General features: G+C 42.6%; 1 protein-coding gene across 1 annotated transcript in view; it reads left to right on the top strand.

The window, feature by feature from the left end:
- The window catches only part of SMC3 (structural maintenance of chromosomes 3), a 2445376-nt gene that overhangs the window by 277983 nt on the left and 2144730 nt on the right, over positions 1–22663 (top strand). The gene's annotated exons all lie outside the window — the stretch shown is intronic.

Consider the following 22663-nt stretch of genomic DNA (forward strand, 5'->3'; position numbering starts at 1 on the left):
CCATTCCCTTTGCATACCTTGTTTGGGCCCAGACCACGACGCCTCGGCTGCCGCTTTGTGCTACCTTCAATAAACGCACTATCAAGCCGCCGGGCGGAGTTCGCCCAACACTATTTTGGCAAAGCGCTTAATTATAAAATGTCGGATACTCCGACTACCGCTATGTCCAGAAAACGAAAGAAAAGGACCGCAGTCGAGAACTGCGGTCTCCACCGACACCCTTGAAACAAGCTCCACGTGGGCCGGTTCTCAGTGAGACGCCTTTGCAGTCCCTGACTACCGACGACACTCCCTCGGCGGGGTCTTCTGTACCTGAGACCGCTGGTTCTTCGGTCCTTTCCCAAACTACTACCGAAGCCCCTGTCCATGTCGAACCCACCAATGTGGATAGATCTACATCCACCCATGGTGTATTTAGGCCTTCATCTTCATTCTCCATCAAGGCCTTTACAAAAGCCAAATCAGCCAAGCATGTTTCTAGGCCTGCCTCACAAGCCACAAGACCTGGGCCCACCTAAGAAGCACATGCTTAAAATGGCTGAAGACCTGATCACTCTTATCAGAGGCTCACAGGCCCCTCCGGACAAGAGACCCAGAGTAGAGGAGGATTCTCCTCCTTCTGACCAAGAATCCATTTTATCAGAACTTTCTGATGCTGAAGAACAGTCTTATTCACCTTTTGAGGATTCGGATGCAGAGCAGTCCATTCCTTCTGTATCCCCCCCTGAGGATTTTTCCTTTGGGGAAACTTTACACTCCTTGAGAGAGCACTTCCATTGGGAAGGCCAAGACTTTTCAGACTCCAAGAAAAGACTTAGGGAATTCCTCTGGTTACCTCAGCATAGACCTCTGGCTATTCCTCCTGTTTTGGAAGTTTTGGATGATGTATACTCGGAGGCCTGTTTAAATCCTGATTCTCTGCCTCCTGCACCAGTTAAGCCGGATAGGTATTACAGAGTTCCTAATTCTCATCAGTTCCTCTATAAAGGCCATAATGCAGACCCTGAAACTATTTCTCAAGGCCCTAAAGGAATTAAGGCTTCCACGGCCAAGAATCCACTACCTACGGAAAGGGAATCTAAATGTCTTTTCAAAAATCCTACTGCTGACCCTGAGGTCATCTCACAGGGGCCTAAAGGTATAAAAGCAACCACAGCTAAGAATTCCACCCCTTCAGACAGGGATTCCAGAGCTTTAGACAGATGTGGTAAAAAGGTATGCACCTCTGCAACTCTCGCCATTAGGGCATTGAATTGTCTGTTCCACATGCTGAAGTACCACCAACATATTCTGGAACTTGTTAAGCAAAAAGTAGCTACCTTTACAGACTGTGCAGAAAGTAAAGAATTACAAGAGCTTTTGCATTCTGCAAGCCAAGTCAGTAAGCATACTTTGCAATGTGGCTTTGATGCCTTAGAAGCATCTTGTAGGGCAGCAGTCACTGGTTTTGTACTAAAAAGGCATGCTTGGCTTAAGGAGCATACCTTGCCAGACCATGTCCAAGCAAAATTACTAGATGCTCCTTTGAACAAGGACAATCTGTTTGGCACCAAACAGAAGAGGTTCTAAAAAAGATGGAAGAAAAAGCTAAATCTGTGCAGACAGTCAAAGATTTCTTGCAAGTGCAGCAAGCCCCCTAGGTTCAACAGGCATTGCCCCTAGAAACATTGGTCCTTTCCAACCCCCTCAAGGCCATCTCAAACAAGAAAGCACTGGTTACTGAAGGAAGACCTATTGTTTATAGGTGCTATTAATGGTGGATTTGGGTTCCATCTGGACACTCAGCTTTCCAAATATGGTAGCTCCTCTATTCTTGTGAACTGGAGCATTTCTCCCCGGGCCTCTGTTGAAAACAGGCTCTGTGGAACCTAGTCGGACTTTCCCGGTCAACAAATGTTAAATAAATAAATAAATAAAATAAACTATTAATATAATTTTATGATATCATAAATTACTGTTCCTATGCAATTTTTCTTTGTTAAATCTTTCCCTGTTATGGTTTTGAAATACATCTAACAAATATATTGGTACTGGCTAAGTTGGTTCTTAGGAGTTAGAACTATATCAGTGACTAAATTTGGGACAACTGAGGGACTCTCAAGACAGCTCTTTCTAAACTGTTAGAGGGTCTTTCTGCAGATAGAGATGATCTTAGCTGGGTCCAGACAATTCTACTATGGTTACTACAGACCCTGGTAGTATTTGTGGCACTCTTTCAAAAACTTAATAAAAATATGAGGACCTTGAGGTCCAACATTTGGCATTTGAAATTCTTCAAGGCCTACAAGTTTAAAGATATTACCCCGCAGGGATTAAGGGTTTGAATAGGTTGTCGGGGTCTGAATTCAACCCTTGGTGAGCCAGGTGGACGATCAGTTATCGCAAGATTAGGTTCAGGCCCAGCATAAAGCCTCCATGGCCTTTGTAGAGGCCCTTATCTCGTACTATGAGAGAACCATTGATCAGTCTATTGTGGAAGTTACACGCAATTGTGATGAGGTAAAATGTTATGAAGGGGGAAGCCTTTTTCACTAAACATTTAAATTCATTAGCTAAAGATCTATCTGCTTTAGAGCAGCAACTGAAAAAGAAGAAGAGATGGAAGTTTAACCGTGACATTTCTGACTATGATGGAGGTAAACCTTTTGGTATAAAAAGAATGTCATATTTCAGGGTCAAGGTTACAATAAACCAGTCAGTAAAAGGAAACAACCTACGTCAATATTAAAGAATAAGGGGAACGGACATGAGGCACATCGGGAGACGAATCCTCATCTGCCACTGATGTGGAATTGACTTCCACCCAGGAGTCACCTATAGCCAAAAGAAGGCCCAGTATTGACCCTTTAGGGGGAAGAGGCACATGGGGGGGGGGGTCAAAAACATCGAACAAGTAGGCAGCATACAACAGCTTTTTGGATATGATCCTACCTCACTAAATGATGTTAACAATGTGCATAATATTTTTAGTCAGGCTTTTGTCTGATAATGAAATAAAGTTACTTAACAAGGGTCTAAACTTTTTCCCAGGCTTTTTTGTCAATGAAGATGCTTTTGTAAATGATGTCAATGTATTTTGTAGAATTCTTAATCTCAAATTGTTCTTTTCAGAGTGTGTTCAGTCTCAAAGATCTACTGGTTTTCACTTTCGTAAATCCAGCTTCATGCCACCCATGGATAAACATGTTTCAATATTTGAAGAATGTGTTCTCAAGGATTTACATTTCAATAAAAATATACATCCCAATTCCCAAAGTAATCTTACTAAAGAGGAACAACATGCTTTAACCAAACTCGGTAATAACCGTGAACTGGTAATTTTACTAGCAGATAAAGGGGGGGCGGCAGTTGTCATCATGGACTGGTCTATGTATTTAGCGGAGGCTGAATCACAACTATCAAATGCTCAATTTTACATACACATGCCACTGGATCCCACGTTTAAATTTAAGAAGGAGATTGATCAATTTTTGAAACCGTCTCAGGAGGAAGGTATCATTAGTTAAAAAACACTGTTTCAACTCACTGTTCCTGACCCACAACCCCAGTATCTATATTTGTTGCCCAAAATACACAAACATCCAACGCAACCACTGGGGAGACCAGTTTTGTCCGGCAGGGGGTCTCTGACAGAGCCTTCATCAGCATTTTTGACGGAATATTTACAACCATTACTATCCATGCTTAGAGCAAGAATCAAAGATACCACACAGTTTCTTCAGATTATCACCGACACACAGTTGGATCCTAATTTGATGATATGTACACTAGACGTCACCGTTTTATATACCAACCTCCCCCACTGGGCTGGTTTTGGTTGGACAAAGCGGATATATACACTCCAGGGTTCGATACTCTACTTATTTGTGTGACGGAACATGTTCTAATGAAAAATGTTTTCTGTTTCCATGGTAGAGATGTTATTGGCAAGTTAGGGGTACTGCTATGGGTGCAACTTTTGCCCCTATTTATGCCAACCTGTTCATGGGGTACATCGAAGAACAACTTATTTATGCCAGTCATAACATACTCTTGGGAGAAATGGAGATTTGGCGGTGGTACTTGGATAATTGTTGGATGGTGTGGAGAGGAGATGAAACTTTTATACAGGAGTTTGTACAATATATAAATGAAAACAAGTGGGGCATTCATTTCACATTGAATTGGGACTACAATTGAATAACCTATTTGGATGTACAATTGAATAACCTATTTGGATGTGAGTGTCATCCGAGAGAGTGACCACGCGCTGAGAACAGAAGTGTTTCGTAAATTTCCCCAATTCAATACCCTGTTTCATGCTACAAGTCATCATCCTTGACACATCATCCACAACATCCACAAGTCCCAGTTTTTGAGGATTAAACACATTTTTTTCTACTGAACAGGCATTTTGCTTACAACAGGATCTAACTAATAGATTCCTTAGCAGGGGCTATCATGCTTATAACATAAATAAGGCCCGTTCATTTGTCTCAGAACAACCCAGAGCCAGTTTGTTGCTGTATCAACATACCCCTAACCATTCGGAAAGGAATTAATTCCAACCTATACACCTGGTCACTTCCTTTGGATGAAACATCAACACATTTAGACAAATCATTGACAACCAATGGGATATACTATTGGCCAATGATAAACTATCTACATTATTATCACCCCATTGTTTATTTTCATATCGAAGAGGCCCCACATTAAACTCTCATTCACCCATTATAAACATTCTTCGCCCTCCACTACACAACATCAGCTCACATTATTTGCGGATAAATTGTTGGGTAGCATCCCTTGTGGTCACTGTTCTGCTTGTGCCTTTGTTTTAAAGACTAAAGAATTTACCAGTAGTAACACCTCCAAGGTATATCAGATTCACTCCTTTGGTAATTGTAGCAGTGACTGGGTGATATACGTAGCTATTTGTTTTTGCTCAGCTTTTTATGCGGGACAAGCCTCCCACCCACTGATGTTTCGATTAGTGAACACCTCAGTGATATTAGAAATAAGAGAATTTCTAATGCATTATTCAAACATACTTTGACCCACACAACTGCTAGGTTTAATGTTATTGTTATAGATAAAGTCCAGGGCAACAGATTATGTAAAGCACGGTGGCATACCATACTGAACAAAAAAAAAAATCTAGCTGGATTGTTAGGCTAGGGACTTTGTTTAAGCCTGGCCTTAATGAGCGAACTTAATTTTGGGTATAAACCAATAGGAACATGATTTCAATTATGTGCTCATGTATTTAAACAACCAATTTTCATTGTGTGTTTTAGCACTGAATAAGGCTTTATTTTTGCCAAAACCAGTTTGCTTTCATTTTGGAGTTGCCACAATAAAGAATTTAACATTCTCAACAACTTCCTAGGTGCTGGACTATTTTTGTGTTTGGCATCTCAAACTAGACCCAGGGGAAACAGACCCCCCAGACTACAGTCTCCCGGTATGCAGAGATCTAAGCAATGGAGTGCATCGGAGTGCATCCACTTCAAAAACAGAGAGTGCTAAGCCACCCCCTTACGGAAAAAAATCACAATGATTTCTTAACTCTTCTCCCCACCTCTGCCTAACTGCTTGTGCCCCTAGGAGGAAAACTTGCCCATCATGCAAAAAACTTGACCTCCATCACCAAAGACCGATGGGTAACATTGTATCTGGGGGGTACAAATTCTACTTCCACTCACTGCCAACCCCAAAAGGGTTTCCAGACCTTCCTCCAAACCAGTGAGTAGAGGCACAAAACCAAGTTCAATCCTTGTTCTCCATAAGAGCAATTCAACCTGTTCCTGCAGAACAGATAGGTCAAATGTTCTATTCCAGACTTTTCCTGGTACCCAGAAAAGAGGGCACTTGGTGCCCAATCCTAGATCTTTCCATTCTAAACACTTTCCTGGTGGTACCAAAATTCAAAATGCTCACCCTTCAGCAGCTTCTTCCTATGCTAATCAAAGATGCCTGGTTAGCCACCCTAGACCTAAAATAAGCCTATCTGCACATCCCTATCTTGGACTCATGCAGAAAATACCTACGTTGCAGGGCAGGATCAATGCATTATTAGTTCTCTGCACTTCCCTTTGGCTTATCCACTGCTCTCAGAGTTTTCACAAAAGTCTGGCTCCAGACATTGCCTATTGCAGACTGAGAAAAATTCAAATTTACCCGTACTTGGACTGCCTGATTCAGGCAGTCAGTCAGGAACAGCTGTTGCAGCATCTGACATTTGCAAAGAACCTTCTAAACTCACTGGGGTACACTATCAACGAAAAGAAATCAAAACTTGTCCCCAGTCAAAAGATTGCATTGGGAGCAAGCTTGGACACAGCATCCCAGATGGCATTCCTTACTCCAGAACAACAAACCTCTCTGACAGGCTACTTCACTCGAATGGCCACCAGAACCCAGCTATCAGCAAGGAAAATCCTGCAGGCTGTAGGGTTCATGACCTCTTGCATTCTACTAATTCCATATGCCAGACGGTATATGAGGAAACTTCAGTGGTACTTAAAAAGTCTTGGGTGCCAACATTCTCAGGACCTGGAAACTGTCCTACTTTGTCTAAGGACAGAGTTTTTTTGGTGAGCAGCAGCATGCAACCACAACAAGGGACTTCCCTTTACTCAGCCCCACACTGCCCAGACCCTAACCACAGACTCATCAGGCTATACCTGGGGTACACACCTGGATGACAGGTGCATTCAGGGCCACTGGAGCCCAAGTGAAATTCATCTGCACATCAACCAAAAAGAGATGCTAACTGTTCAGCATGCTCTAACAACGTTCAGATCCCTAATCTCACCAGGACCCCTGCTGATAAAAACAGACAACACCACAGTTATGTGGTACATCAACAAGCAGGGGGGAACTCGCTCTTACCCACTCTGCAGGCTAGCCATGGCCCCGTGGAACACTGCCTTGGGCATGCATGTCCATCTGCAAGCTCAATTCCAGCCAGGCAAACAAAACACTCTGGCAGAAAACTTAAGCAAAAATTGCCTAGACCCACACAAGTGGCAAATAGAACCCAGCAACTTCAGCCTTCTAAACCAGAAATGAGGGACCCCAGAGGTGGACCTCTTTGCCTCCCCTTCTAATCACCAGCTCAGCAAATTCTGCACCAGGACACCTCACAGCCTGGCCTGGAAAGTTGATTCCCTATCCTTCCAGTGGGAAAACCTCTCAGTCTATGCATTCCCCCCTCTGCCTCTTCTCTCAAGACTATTACTCAAGATAAGACAGGACAGACTAAGTACAGTCCTGATTGCTCCAGACTGGCCACGTCAGCACTGGTACCCACCACTGCGCAGCCTGTCACCAGTTCCACCCTGGCACCTACCCCAGATCCCAACCATCCTCACTCAGCAGGGGGGACAGATCTTGCATCCGCAACTGCAAACCCTGAACCTTGCAGCCTGGCTTATTACTTGAATTCTCCCCAAGTGACCACCCTAAGCAAGCAGGTGCTGGACAACATTCTTGAAGCCAGAAGACCCAGTACAAGGAAATCCTGTGCTGATAAGTGGAAAAGGTATTGCTCCTGGATTCAATCTAAAGGAGAGGATACAGCACTGCCCCCCCCTTACCTCTAATCCTGAATTACCTAGCACATGTACTCCACAGAGGCCTATCCTTTTCCTCCATTAAGATCAATGTCTCTGCTGTCTTGGCTTATTGTAACACTGAACCACATGTCTTCTCTCACGCTCTTATCAAACAGTTCCTGAGAGGGGAAAACAACTTGAGGCCACTAAGGAGAGCACCCACTGCTGCTTGGGACCTTAACTTTGTACTGGAAAAGCTCACACCACCCCCCTTTGAACCTGCAGCATCAGCAGAATTAAAATTCCTCTCTCGGAAAACAGCTTTGCTTCTGGCCATCACTTCAGCTAGAAGAGTGTCTGAGCTACAAGCACTTATGGCTGTGGAACCCTTCATTATTTTTCATGCTGACAGGTTCTCCCTCAGGACTAACCATTTCTTTATGCCTAAAAGTGCTGTCCAGTGTGGCTCTCAACCAATCCATCCATTTGCCTACCTTCTTCCCTAACCCTCAGAATAAAGGGGAAAGGATCATGCACTCCCTGGATGTGCACAGACAACTCAGATTCTACCTGGATAGGACTAAGCTCTTCAAGAAATCTGACCAGTTGTTACTCAGTTTTGCATGTGGAGCAGAGGGCAAGGCCATTTCAAAGCAAACAATTTCCAAATGGATAGTACATTGCATCCATTTCTGCTACAAACACCATGGGAAACCCCCTCAGGCGGTCAGAACACATTCTACTAGGGCAACTTCTACCTCTACAGCATTCCTCAGGGGAATCCCTACCAGGGACATTCTGGTAGCTGCTACCTGGAGTTCTGTACACACCTTCACCAACCATTACCACCTGACTGTCTTTTCCAAATCCAGGGCAGGTTTTGCTACAGCAGTCCTGCAGGGCATACTAGCCATCCCCAATTCTTCTTGAAAGCCTCCACCCTTTCTTCAGCTTTGGGAATCAACCCAAGTGTGATGACTGCAACAGTGAAACATGAAGAGTATAGTACAGTTGTGTACTCTTACCATAAATGTAGATGTTTGAGTGTATTCACTGTTGCAGTCCTGGTTTCCCTCCCTCCAGCTTCCTTCTCTCTCTCCCTCCTCTCGGTCTTATTACTCACCCCTTACAGGGGTATTGGTATTTACTTTTTACTGGTGGTGTTTTTCACACCATAACTTAGCTCCCTATTGGGAGGCTCCTGACATTTAGGGCAAGAAAAACTGATATAATGGCATCAGCTGCCTGTTTTTATACCCCTATCAACCTGATGTCAGTCCTGGAGTGACAGCAACTGATGCAGAAATATCAAGTCTCTGGTATATTCGGGCCGACTGAGGGCTACCTGCAGGCAGATAAACCCACTTACGATGACTGCAACAGTGAATACACTCGAACATCTACATTTATGGTAAGTGTACACAACTGTACTTTTCCCCACCATCAGAGTACAGTTAGCAGCAATTTTAAACTTTCTTCCTCAACCATATTTATGCTACTTTGGCCTATTTCCTAATCCACCAACCCACCCCGTCAAAGAACCTGCTACCCTTTGGGATCTCAGTATTGTATTGGAAGCCTTGCCTCAACCACCTTTTGACTTGGCTTCCTCAGCCAACTTGAAATTTCTTACATGAAAGACCCTATTACTGTTTGCTGTCACACGTCTGCAAGGGGAGTCTGTGTGCTTCATATGCTCTGTTGTCTGGAGCTATACCTCATCTTCTGTAAGGACAGAGTTTCCCTCGAGACTAATCCAGCTTTCATCCTGAAAGTGGCCTCTGAGGCAAACCTCAGTCAATATATCTATTTACCTGCTTTCTTTGAAAATTGTGCTAATAAGGGCAAGTACTCTATTCATACATTGGATGCTCATAAGCAGTTGAGATGTTATTTGCATCACACCAAAGGGCATAGAGCATATGAAATGCTCTTGGTGGTTTGTTTCTTTTCTCTTCCAGTGGATTTGGCAGGATAATTTCTAGGATAACCGTGTCCAGTTGACTATCAGATTACATTATATACGTGTATCAAAGCTATAGTATGTCATTTCCTTTGAAGCCTATGGCTCATTCTACGCACTCATTTGCTGCCTCCATGACTTTCATTAGAAACTTCTACATTGTCAATATTTGTGTTGCTGTTACAAACTCCTTCAGTGATGATATTTGTGTTGCTGTTACTTGGTCTAGCATTCATAAATTTTCAAAACATTGCAAGCTTGGTTTGATATCTAGATCTAGGGCTTTCTTTGGAGCCTCCATCCTTAAAGGGCTTTTGTCATGACACCACCAAGGATTTCTAGTAACTAGGTATTCTGACCTAATAGTTGTATCCCATGGACAGAATGTAAAAGATATGGAAGTTATGTACTTGCCTCAACAATGGATCTTTTAATTCCTTTCCTTGCAATATGATGAACCCTCTAACTGCCCCATTCTTTCTGATGAGGGACACCTGGTGTTGCCTACCATCCTGCCCTTGAGTGGTAATCTGCAAACACGGTCTGAGGGAAGCTAGGAGGAAGGGACAGGTGTGTTGTGGGAGGTAAAGGTTTGAGGAGCTTGAGGGTGGAGCACTAACTGTGCCAGCACAGAGCTGACAAGTGGCTGAAAGACCCAACAGTCGGAGAGACAAGACTGAAAGGAGCCATTATTATGGCAAGTATGTAACTACCATTCATGGCAAATAATGGTGGTCTGTCTTTACTTACTTTATTTATTGATTGATTGCCTTTGTGCTGCTATAGCATTGATAAGAAAAGGACCTTATAACATATGGAGAGTGAAAAAGATGCACATTTGTGAGTTTGGGTAAAATGAAGTTAATAACGTGTTTAGTGATGCATACTCCCAAAGGGAGACCTCAGAAGCAATACTGTACAAACATGAACATTTTTATAAGCAAGTGTGTATTTGTTTCTTGGTTCAAAGTAGTACTGGAATCTTAGTAAGATGTGACCAGGAGTGAAACACATAAGCATAAAAGAAGAAATTAATAGTTTTTCTTCTGATGTCTTGGTATTTTTTTCTTATTTTTGTTAATATTTTACTGTTCTAAATAAAATGGTAGAAGTATCAGACAGCTGTTACATATGAGGGTGCAGGAAGAAAGATGAAAAAAATATTAGCAGTCACATATAGCCACAGTTATGAACTGAAGGGAACCTGTCCTTTGGATGAGACTTTAAATCACCGCCCCCATCTACCTGAGTTGGTGGTAGCTTACATGAATGTAAAAAGAGTACGTGAAGTTCTCTGGTGCCCTGGCCAAATTTCTCGTAGTTAATATGAATACTGCCCTTGAGTCTCCCCTGACGTACAGCTATTGACCTAGTGAATCTAACCCAATCAGCATGGTATAGACAAGTAAAACAAATAAATTGGTCATTTGCATTTTAATAACTCCCTTATAGAGTGTAATATTTAGGAGTTTGGATTAGGGTTCCAAGTTTGTGCTGGAAAGCAGTCTGTCATGAACTTAAGTGCTAAAGTATTAGCAAATGTATAATACTTTTGGAGTGTGACATGTTTTAGTATTTGCATTAATAATTCACTGGCAGGAAGTTGTCAAGTACTGGTTTACAGGCGAAGATGAGTGTAGACAGTTGCACAGAAACTGTGACTTTGGGTTGCAAGATAATGAAAATAATGACATTTATAGCTGTGGTCATGAAAATCTAAATGTATTTAGTATTTTGTCATAGTGTGTGTGGTGAATTTGTTGCACTTGACTCGTCACAACCAGCAACGTATGGAAATGGCAGTAAAAGTGCATCAAACTGCAGTGTTTTAAATAAACAGATGTTATTTACAGGAAGTAGAATAACTGTGTATTAAACCCAATACCATTTGCCTATTTGATCTAAACTGGGTAACTATAGACCAGGAAACCTACACCACCACTAGTGCACAAGTGCAGAGATTCCTGGACTTTGTCAGTACAAATACCCTGAAACAATTAGTCAGGGTACACACTAGGGGAAATGACATCTTGGATCTTGGCCTTACTAATATTGGAGCATCTTGTACTGTTTCTTGCTTATCCTCATCACTTGTTACACCTGACCATAAAACAGTCTCCTTCGAAATAAAATTGAAACCAGAGATCCCTTGCACACAATGTATGGATAGAAATTTCTTTGACAAACTACCTGCTTCTAATTGATCCATTCGCAAATTTGACAGATCCCCACCAAATCCAGTTAACTCCACTAAATATGCAGAAACATGCACCACCACAGTATACCAAGTGTGTAAGCAACTGTGTAGATGCATTTGTACCCCATAAGAAGAATTACAGGGCAAACCCCAGAAGCAAACCCACATGGTGGAACCATAATATCAACAAGCTTTTTAATAAAAGGAAAATAATTTAGACCAAAAGTAAGAAGAATTATTCCCAAAATGTTGGAGCCCTGCTCACAGAAATAAACAACTCTGGAGCTTGAAATCTACCAAACACAAATTTGAGGCTACAATAACTTCCCAAGCCAAAGATCATCACAAGGCATGTTTTAGTTATGTCCGTAAACTCAAAACCACAATGCAACAATGTGCTGAGCTGATTAAGAATGATTTTTACCTAGACTGAGGTTGCAGATATAAGTGAACCTACTGGCCAATAAATTTAGCTCTAAAAGCTTAAATGTACTGTATCAGTGAGTCCTTACAATATTCATGGATGCATTTCAAGTAACATGAAGCATAATTTAGCCACACCCATAACACTGTTTAATCTCAGTCTCCATGCATGTTTTGTACCAAGCAAATGGAGAGCAGCTATAGCCCTAGTTAATTCCCCTACATAAGAAAAGACTTTCCACAGACCCAGACAATTAGACTCCTAAGCCTTGTCAGCCTGATATTCAAAGCCATGGAAAGACTTCTCATGCAACTAATCAGTCAGGACATAGGAGGCCTCTAAACTCTGGACTCTTCTCATTTTGGATTCTTCTAGGGCAAGACATGCTTACTCAACCTGGCAGATTTTTTTTTTTTTTTTTGAAAAGGTCACCAAAGCAATGGGTGGAAGGGAAAACATTACACACCACGTACCTCCACCTGGCTAAAGCCTTTGACACTATTCCCCACTCTGGCCTAGTACAGAAGCTAAATAAACTGTGAGTAATCCACATTTGATACCCACATGATTGCCAGCTGGCTCATAGATAGGATGCAGTAAATCCAAAGTAGGGGAAGTTACCTCCACAAAGAGACCATTCACCAGTGGAGTCCCCAGGGTTCTATTCTGGTACCTCTCCTATCTGGCATCTACTTTTCTGAAGTGAAAGCCAGTACCAAAGGGCTCTGGCTGACTAAATTTGCAAATGACTATAAGCTAGGAGCAGTCATTGAATCCCCAAATGATTTGGTTATCCCGCTGGAAGACTTGCCCCAAATAAATAACTGTTGCCAAAGTCATGGACTGATACTGAATGCCAAAAAGTACATTATGGGGTCCTTTGGAAGTCCTCTACCCCATGGAACTGCCACATTGACAGACCCAGTTGTGTGAGATTTGACAGCTTATGTGGACAGTGACCTAACTTTTGACCAACGTGTCCATTATTGTAAGAAAGCCCTTCTACATTGCACAGCTTATAAACTAAGGGACTGTGTATAGAACTAGGGATGTCATTGCTCCCTTTACTCAGCCCTCATAAGGCCAGTCATTGAATATAATGCCCCCTTTGGCATGTATCTGTCCAAACACTTGCAGCCGCTGGAATGCCCAGAGATACCTTACTAAAAGACAAGGCCTAAACATGTCATACACAGACTGACTCAAAACCCTGTCACTGCACTCTGTATTCTATGGACTGCTGAAAGGTGACCTATGTCTAGCATACAAGGCATCCTCCATCCCAGTACTGATATATTTTCTGCACATCAACAATTCAAATGGCATCAGAAATAGTCTAAGACTCTAAAATTCTTCTACAGAATTAACAAAACCATTTGGAGGAACAAAAATATTGAAAAAAGAAATATGGACATGGGAACGAATGTGAGAGATTTGATATGGTGCAATATTTATGCAAAGGAGAAGGCCAAGTTAATTAATATAGTGAAGGCAGCCTCAGAATATTCAAAGAGAAATACAGGCAAAGACGTCCAGATATGGAAAATTTCACAATAAAAAAAAAAATATCACAAAGATGGAATGTAGAAACAAAGATTAGTAAAGCAGATGTTAAAGAAATAGAAGTTGAAGTTATGGAGTGCCTGCGAAGTGAAGGACTTAATGTAGAAAGTCTAACACAGACTATATCAGAGCATGATGGAGAGAGTCCCCAGAATAAGGAGAAGCAGGAAGATCAGGAGACGTGTGAAAAAGAAATATGGACATAAAGGAAAAGAGATTTAATATGGTGTAATATTTATGCGAAAGAGAAAGCAAAACTAACCAATAAAAAAGCACCAAAGATATCTGAAGAGAAATACAGGCAAAGGAATACGGGTATGGAAAACTTTACAATACAAAAAAATAAGAAGACAGAGGAAAAGTAGAAAAGGAGATTAGTAATGGAGACGTTAAAGAAATAGAAACTGAGGTCATGAAGTACCTCCAAAGTAAAGGATTCAGTGTAGAAAATCTAATTCAGAAAGCACCACAACAGGATACAGCAATGGATATCCAGATTAAGGGGAAACCAGTGGAACAGGAAGCAATTGGTCAGGTGCCATATCAAAATATTTTGGAGCCTTCCACAGGAAACCAGCATAAACGTTCACTTGAAGCTAGACAGCAAGGGAAGGAACAGGAAACTGATGCAGTCAATGGTGAGGAGTGGTAGGCCAGTGAGTTCCCATATGACAGAGCAACGGATGGCACATGTTGAAATTGACTAGAATGTGCCACAGGAAGATGATATAGAATGCCTGCAGGAAAAGGAAAACAAAGGATGTGCCCTAAGTCTGCCAGAAAATGAACTAAGGGAAGAGTTGCTTGATTTAATGGACATAGATGTATTAAGATCAATCAAAGAGAGAGAGAGAGAGACTACAGAAGGCCAATAAAATCCCCAAAACTCAGAAGTCTGATAAAACAAATGAACACCGTAATTAGGACTGTCCATAGAGATCCATGCGATATAACAGAAGTAAACAGAGGATATATTACTGTGCAGCTAAACTAATAATAAGGAAATGGAGAAATTGAATACCATCATGGAAGTATCGAATAGAGAAAAATATAAAGCAATTAAGACCAGAAGTGTCACTGTTAGAAGATTATAGAAGAGAGAAAGATCAACAAAAATATAAGCAATGCACAATATTAGAACATACCAGGATCTATCATGCACTATCGCAAAGCAATAAAGTAAAGATAAATATAAAGGAAAAGTACAAAATAAGCAATTTATTGATGACCCAAAAAAAGTTTTATAGAGAACTGGATAAGGCAAAAGCAATTGAAAGCCCACCAGAAAAAATAAGAAATAGATGCATTTTGCAGTATCTATGAAGTTCCTGTGGAATACAACAAAGATGCTAAGTTTAAAGGTACAGGATATGAAATGGGATGAAGTAACAGCCAGAGAGATTGAAACAAAGTTAAGAAAAGCCTCTAATTGGAAAACCCCAGGCCCAGATGCAGCACCTAACTTTTGGTTAAAAGTATTAACATCCTTGCATGAAGATTTAGCCAAGAGTAAGAACTATTTATGTGCACACCCTGAACAGACACCAACCTGGCTAACGGGTAAAACAATGCTCCTACTTAAGGGTCAACCTGCAAGCTACCCCAAAAATTATAGACCAATAACTTGCCTTCAGATGACGTATAAACTAATGCACAGGAATTGATGCCGATAGTTTAAGAAAACTCAATTATAGCAGTAGAACAAAAGGGCAATAAAAGAAAGTCCTATGGAACAAAGGATAATTTGTTGTTAAATAAAGTCATAGTGGAGAACTGTAAAAAGGGGATGAATCTAAGTATGGCATGGATTGACTACAAAAAAGCATTTGATAGTATCCCACATTCTTGGATAAGAGTGCTTAAAAATGTATAAGATGCACCCTACACTGATCGACTACATTACAGTGGCCATGAAACTATGGCAGACCACTTTGCAATTCATAATGATAAAGGGCAAATTATTATCCCAGGGATAAAATTTCAAAGGGGGATATTCCAGGGTGACTTTGTCACTGTTGCTATTCTGCCTTTAACAAATTTAACAAATTAAGCTGTCTACTTAACAGCTTAGGCTATGGATATAATTTGGCTCCTAGAAAACAACAGTGTCTGAAGACTTCTCACCTTCTCCTTCTTGACAATTTAAAAGTGTATAGCTCATCAGATGAGGAACTGAAAGCACAGCTGCAGGTTGTCAATGTTTTCATATGATATTAGAATGTCATTTGGTCTTGATAAATGTGCAAAAGTAACCCTTAAAGCAGGAAAACTGCAGCACCAGGAAAACATCAGTGTGGTACAAGAATGTGATATAAAAGAACTTGAGCAAGAGGGAGTGTATAAATACTTGGGAATTGATGAAGGATTAGCAATAAAACTTGAAGAAATGCGAGTAAAACTTAGTAAGGAATACTTTAGACGACTTAAATTAATCCTGAAAACTGCATTGACATCTAGGAACAAATCCAAGCTATAAACCAATTTCTCTTCCTGTCCTAGCATACAGTTTTGGAGTGAGTGGCCCAAAAAAGGTATTGGATAGATTAGTTACTGAAACAAGAAGGATGCTTTATGCTCACCAAATTATCAAAAAAAAAAAGTCAGTACATACCAAGATTATATATTCCCCGTTCCGATGGAGGGATGGGCCTCCTTGAAACTGTGATTACATGTATAGATCTGCAGTCGTGGGACTTCATACTTATCTGCTGACCTCACGAGACCTAAACATAGTGAAAGTTTTGAAACCTGAGGAGAATAAACCTAAGATGACTTCTCTGCTTAACCTAGCAGAAGCATATTGGTGTCAAGCAGGAATGGAAATCAAACCAGAAGTAGATAAAAATCAGGCAGCAACTGAATGTGCCATACAACAAAAAAGCAAGAATATAAGTTGAAGGACCAGATAAAAACTAAAAAAAAATGTGGAAAACTCATAAATATAGTTGTAAGTATAGAAAACTTCTGGAAGAGCCTCATGTTGATCATGGAAGAGCCTCATGTTGATCATGAGTGAATGCAGGAATGGTTAAGGAGAGGTGAATTCAAACCAAGAGATGAAAGGTTAATGTTCATCGTGCATTACAGCTGCAGTAATCACATATGGGTTTTCAGCCGTCAGGCGGTCCCTCGGTCGGCCGAATTCCAAAGTCTTGGTCCGGCGTCGGTTGTTGTCGCGTACTCTTCTGACGTCAGGAAGGCTAGAGTATATAAGACACAGCCGACGCCATCTTCTTCAGTCTTTTTTGCCGCGCGGTGCCCGAAGCAGAAGCAGTTCGCAAGTGCCGGTCGGCCAGCTCCTGAATTACGAAAATATTTGGAACCGAAGTCTTCTTTAAAGCTAAGTACCCCGTTGGGGAAACTTTTCTTGCCTCAGACCGATGTCAGAAAAAGTAAATAATTGTATTTCTTGTGGGAAGCAAATACCGCATAAGGATTTCCATTCCCTGTGCATACCTTGTTTGGGCCCAGACCACGACGTCTCGGGCTGTCGCTTTTGCGCTACCTTCAATAAACGCACTATCAAGCGTCGGGCGGAGTTCGCCCAACATTATTTTGGAAAAGCGTTTGACTATAAAATGTCGTCAGACACTCCGACTACCGCTTTACCCAAAAACGCAGGAAAGGATCGACACGAAGACCGCGGTCTCCGCTGACACCACACCGAAACAGGCTCCACGTGCTCCGGTTCTCAGTGAGACGCCTTTGCAGTCCCTGAGCACCGACGGCACGACTCTGGCGGTGCCCTCTGTACCTGAGACCGCAGGCCCTTCGGCCCATTCCCAGACTACTACCGAAGCCCCGGCTTCTTTGGAAACTGTTAATGTGGACAGGTCCACCTCCACCCATGGTGTTTTTAGGCCTTCATCTACTTTCTCCATTAAGGCTTTTACTAAAGCCAAAGCAGTCAGGCATCACACGAGGCCTGCTGCACAAGGCCCATCTTCTGGACCCTTGCCTAAGAAACACATGCTTAAGATGGTGGAGGACCTTATTACTCTTATCAGAGGTTCCCAGCCCCCTCCTGATAAGAGACCCAGAGTTGAGGAAGAATCCCCATCTTCTGACCAGGGATCCATTATTTCCGAGCATTCTGATGCTGAGGAACACTCTTATTCTCCTTTTGAGGATTCGGATGCTGAGCAATCCATTCCTTCCGTGTCCCCCCCTGAGGATTTTTCTTTTGGGGAAACCTTGCACACCTTGAGAGCACTTCCATTGGGAAGGCCAAGACTTTTCAGACTCCAAGAAAAGACTTAGGGAATTTCTCTGGTTACCTCAACACAGACCTCTGGCTATACCCCCTGTTTTGGAGGTTCTGGATGATGTCTATTCGGAGGCCTGTCTTAACCCTGATTCCCTGCCTCCAGCACCAGTAAAACCTGATAGATATTACAGAGTGCCCACTTCTCACCAATTTCTCTATAAAGGCCATAATGCTGACCCTGAAACCATTTCACAAGGCCCTAAGGGATTAAAAGCCGCCACTGCTAAGAATCCACTCCCTGCGGAAAGGGAATCCAGATCTCTAGAAAGGTGGGGGAAGAAGGTATATACCTCGGCCACCCTAGCCATGAGGGCCTTAAACTGTCAGTTTCATATGATAAAATATCAACAGTACTTGCTATCACAATTAAAGAGCAAAATGACAAATCTTGAACTACCAGATTTAAAAGAGTTACAGGATATGATGCATAGTGCGGAGCAGGTGGGAAAACACACCTTACAATGTGGTTATGATGCCCTAGAGGCCTCCAGTAGAGCGGCTGCTACAGGGTCAGTCATCCAGACATGCCTGGCTTAGAGAGCAAACTTTACCAGATCATGTGAAAGCTAAACTTCTTGACGCTCCTTTGCAAAGGATGTTCTTTGGTACTAATGCTGAGGATATATTACGAAAATGGAGGAAAAAGCCAAGTCTATGCAAACTGTCAAAGCCTTTCTACAGGTCCAGCCACCACGGTTTAGCAGGAACTGGCCTTCAAAGAACTGGTCCTTTCCAGCCAGTGACAAGCCCCAAAGAGGTAGATACAGACGACAAGGGGCAGAGGGCAATCACAAGGATCATACAGAGGCAGACAATGGCAATCTCCAGCACCAAGAGGTGGTGAAGACAGTGCACAACAATACAGGAAGCAAACTCAATGACTCCCTCATTTCCATGCCAAGCCAGTTTCAGTTGGCAGCACCTTTGGGAGGGAAACTAGCATTATTTGCAAGCAATTGGCATATTGTCACTACAGACAAATGGATCCTGGACATTATAAACAGAGGCTACAAATTTCAATTCCACACTCTACCAAAAAAGAGAGGCATGCCAAACCTGCCACAAAATCAAAGGGCAGAGGCACAACTACAAATATCAAAACTCCTAAACATGAGAGCTATACAAAAGGTACCTACGCACCAACAAGGTCAAGGATTTTATTCAAGCCTCTTTCTGGTACCAAGAAAAGGATCCGACTGGAGACCCATTCTGGATTTATCCATACTAAACACATACCTACTGCCAAAATTCAAGATGCTCACATTACAGCAACTTCTTCCCATGCTGGGCAAGGAGTTTTGGCTGGTAACATTGGACCTCAAGGAGGCATACCTGCATGTCCCAATCAGACAAAGTTGCAGAAGATACCTCAGATTTCTTGCAGGTTCAATTCACTGTCAATTCTCTGCATTGCCCTTTGGCTTATCTACTGCGCCCAGAGTATTCACAAAGTGCCTGGCATCAGTGATCGCTTACTGCAGACTGCAAGGGATACAAATTTACCCTTATCTGGACGACTGCCTGATCCAAGTGGACAGCAAACACAGACTACTAGAACATCTGGCATATGTGACACGGTTACTGCTTTCTCTGGGTTACACCATCAACAAGGAGAAATCAAAGCTAACACCAGCTCAGAAAATAACCTTCCTGGGTGCCAGCTTGGACACAAACACCCAGATGGCATATCTTACGCCAGAAAAACAAGGGCAAACTACCTCAGTACTTCAAAACACTAGCAAAAAGTACCAGGCTTACTGCAAGGAAAATCCTGCAGGCTCTGGGATTCATGGCATCTTGCATTCTTCTAATCCCATGTGCAAAGCTGCACATGAGGAAACTTCAATGGTACCTAAAAAAATCTATGGTGTCAACACAGTCACAGTTTGGAAGCAATTATACCAATAATTCCATGTCTACAAAAGGAATTTCTTTGGTGGGCACAAGCATGCCAAGCAAATACAGGCCTCCCATTCTGCAAGCCTCAAGCAAAACAAGTCATAACCACAGACGCCTCCGATTACGCCTGGGGGGCACACATGAAGGACAGGTGCATTCAGGGAAGATGGTCCCAAAAGGAAAAGCACCTTCACATCAATCAAAAAGAAATGCTAGCAGTAATAAATGCAATTACAGCTTTCAAAGACTTCCTGCATCCAGGACAACTACTAATAAAAACAGACAACACCACGGTAATGTGGTACATAAACAAACAAGGAGGAACACATTCATACCCCTTGTGCAGACTAGCCATGACTGTTTGGAACTTGGCTCTGGAAAGGCAAATCGAGCTTCAAGCACAATACCTGCCAGGACTGGAAAACACACTGGCGGACACTCTGAGCAGGAATATGATAGACCCACACGAATGGAAGTTACATCCTCAGGTGTTTGCAGAGATAATCCAAGCGTGGGGGAGGCCAGACATAGATCTTTTTGCCTCCCACAGGAACCATCAATTGACAAAGTTTTGTACAAGGACCTTCCATCCAAAGGCCTGGAAAGTGGACGCCTTTTCATTCAGTTGGACAGCAGGGACAGTTTATGCATTCCCACCTCTGCCTCTATTGCCCAAGGTACTGCTGAAAGCAAGAGCAGACAAACCAAGGATGATACTGATTGCACCGGATTGGCCAAGGCAACACTGGTATCCGCTCCTGAGGAGTCTAATCCATTCTCCTCCCTGGGCCTTGCCTCTAACACCACTTCTGCTGACTCAGAAGAGCTACAAGACCCTACACAGTCAACTGAAGACACTCAACCTCGCTGCATGGAAAATTCCTTAACACCTCAACATCCCCTTCTCTCCAAGGAGGTGCAGGATGTCATTTTGGAGGCCAGAAGACCATCAACCAGAAAAGCTTACTCCGCAAAATGGAAGCGGTTTTGCTGTTGGAATGAGAAAAGAGGCCAGGATCCCAGGAAGTTGAACTTGCCTCGAGTTTTACAGTACCTAGCTGAGCTACTGAACAGTGGACTTTCATTTTCTTCCATTGAAATTCATGCCTCAGCCATCTCTGCAGAATACAACACAGACCCCCCCTTGTTCTCTCAACCTCTCTTACGGCAGTTCCTCAGAGGGGCTAAAAATATTAGACCGCCAAGGAAACAACCAATACCAGCCTGGGACCTTAACTACATTCTGGAAAAATTAACATTGCCTCCCTTTGAACCTGCTGCCTCAACAGATCTGCAATATTTGTCCTGGAAAACAGCGTTTCTTCTGGCCATCACTTCAGCTCGTAGGGTTTCTGAATTACAGGCCCTCATGGTGGTGCAGCCCTTCCTCATCTTCCATCAGGATAGGGTTTCCCTTCGTACTAACCCGTCCTTTATGCCTAAAGTGGTATCCAGGGTAGCCTTAAACCAAGCCATACACCTACCTACCTTCTATCCTAACCCTCAAAACAAAGGGGAAAGGCTGCTTCACTCTTTAGACATTCATAGGCAGCTACGTTACTATTTGGACAGAACTAAGTCCTTCAGGACATCAGACCAGCTTTTAGTGTCCTATGCCCTGAGTGCTCCAGGGAAACCAGTTACCAAACAGACCATTTCCAAGTGGATTGGTCACTGCATACGATTTTGTTACTCCTATCATGGAAAACCTGTCCCTACTGGTATCAGATCTCACTCCACCAGGGCCACAGCCACCTCTACAGCCTTCCTCAGAGGAGTGCCTACTAAAGATATCTTGGAGGCAGCCACTTGGAGTTCTGTACATACCTTCACAAAACACTACCATCTGCCTTTATATTCCAGAACAAGAGCAGGCTTCGCCACTGCAGTTTTGCAGGGCATTCTAGCTCAACCCAGTTCCGTATAGTACCTACCACCCTATGCATAGCTTTGGGACTCTACCCATATGTGATTACTGCAGCTGTAATGCACGATGAACATAGTACAGTTTTGTACCTACCATAAATGTAGATGTTCGAGGGCTATTACAGCTGCAGTACAGGTTTCCCACCCTCCTTCCCCACTTGGTAAGACCTTGGGGTCTGAATACCTCTTCATACCTGCTGACTGGGTTATCCTGCTATGTTTTATTTGCTTACTTTAGTGGATTAGATTTATTTATGTATTGCCTTCCTTTTGGTGGGCACCTGACATCTGGGGCAAGAAAGACTGAAGAAGATGGCGTCGGCTGTGTCTTATATACTCTAGCCTTCCTGACGTCAGAAGAGTACGCGACAACAACCGACGCCGGACCAAGACTTTGGAATTCGGCCGACCGAGGGACCGCCTGACGGCTGAAAACCCATATGTGATTACTGCAGCTGTAATAGCCCTCGAACATCTACATTTATGGTAGGTACAAAACTGTACTTTATTGGTGGTCCAGGATAGTGGGCTACGTACACGTTGGTTTACAAAGTTCATTGAAGATGTGGGAGAGACAGACAAATGTAGGTTTTGTAAAACTGAATTGGAAACAGTCGCACATCTCGTTGCTGGTTGTGACCTACTAATGGCAGAAGGACTGTATACTGAAAGGCATAATAATGCGGCAAGACTTGCACTAGGGATTGTGCAAACATTGTGGTATTGAAGTGGCTGAAAAACACTGGAAACATGAGCCACAAAGCATCATAGAAAATGAAGTTTTCATCACATGAGATCATCCGTTACCAACAGTTCAAAAGATTTCTAGAAAACCTGATACAGTGGATAGTGGTCCAAGAAAAGAAGGCAGAAGTAGCATTAA

Source organism: Protopterus annectens, chromosome 14.part0, assembly GCF_019279795.1.
Source record: "Protopterus annectens isolate FY-2018-M chromosome 14.part0, PAN1.0, whole genome shotgun sequence".
In the NCBI taxonomy this organism is placed as follows: domain Eukaryota; kingdom Metazoa; phylum Chordata; order Ceratodontiformes; family Protopteridae; genus Protopterus; species Protopterus annectens.